We start from the raw sequence: 998 nt of genomic DNA, 5'->3' as shown, positions 1-998 counted from the left end.
AATCAAATTGACTTGTTGAGTCAATATCTTTTTCTGAGCCAAAATGGCATTCAGAGTATCAATCTCAAGAACTCCTTTCTTCTGACTTGTCCCATTGTTCACAGGATTCCTTTCAGAAGTGTACATGAATTGGTTATTTGCAACCATTTCAATGAGCTCTTGAGCCTCTGTAGGCGTCTTCTTCAGATGAAGAGATCCTCCAGCAGAGCTATCCAAAGACATCTTGGATAGTTCAGAGAGACCATCATAGAAAATACCTATGATGCTCCATTCAGAAAGCATGTCTGAGGGACACTTTCTGATTAATTGTTTGTATCTTTCCCAAGCTTCATAGAGGGATTCACCATCCTTCTGTCTGAAGGTTTGGACTTCCACTCTAAGCTTACTCAATTTTTGAGGTGGAAAGAACTTTGCCAAGAAGGCATTGACTAGCTTTTCCCAAGAGTCCAGGCTTTCTTTAGGTTGTGAGTCCAACCATATTCTAGCTCTGTCTCTTACAGCAAAAGGGAATAGCATCAGTCTGTAGACCTCAGGGTCAACCCCATTAGTCTTGACAGTGTCACAGATTTGCAAGAATTCAGCTAAGAACTGATAAGGATCTTCCAATGGAAGTCCATGGAACTTGCAATTCTGTTGCATTAGAGAAACTAATTGAGGCTTAAGCTCAAAGTTGTTTGCTCCAATGGTAGGGATAGAGATGCTTCTCCCATAGAAGTCGGGAGTAGGTGCAGTAAAGTCACCCAGCACCTTCCTTGCATTGTTGGTATTGTTGTTATTTTCGGCTGCCATGGGTTCTTCTTCTTTGAAGATTCTTGTCAGGTCCTCTATAGAGAATTGTGCTTTAGCTTCTCTTAGCTTTCGCTTCAAGGTCCTTTCAGGTTCAGGGTCAGCTTCAACAAGAATGCCTTTGTCTTTGTTCCTGCTCATATGAAAGAGAAGAGAACAAGAAAATATGGAATCCTCTATGTCACAGTATAGAGATTCCTTGAGGTGTCAGA

General features: G+C 41.4%; 1 non-coding gene across 1 annotated transcript; it reads left to right on the top strand.

Annotated features, from left to right (window-relative positions):
* The first annotated feature begins 276 nt into the window (after positions 1-276).
* LOC130937861 (small nucleolar RNA R71) lies at positions 277-384 on the top strand. The gene has a single exon (XR_009069055.1). It is a non-coding gene; the product is annotated as a small nucleolar RNA R71 (small nucleolar RNA).
* Positions 385-998: the final 614 nt, after the last annotated feature.

Source organism: Arachis stenosperma, chromosome 6, assembly GCF_014773155.1.
Source record: "Arachis stenosperma cultivar V10309 chromosome 6, arast.V10309.gnm1.PFL2, whole genome shotgun sequence".
Classification (NCBI taxonomy): domain Eukaryota; kingdom Viridiplantae; phylum Streptophyta; class Magnoliopsida; order Fabales; family Fabaceae; genus Arachis; species Arachis stenosperma.
The sequence above is the reverse complement of the archived record's forward strand: the minus strand, read 5'-3'. Positions and strand labels throughout refer to the sequence as shown.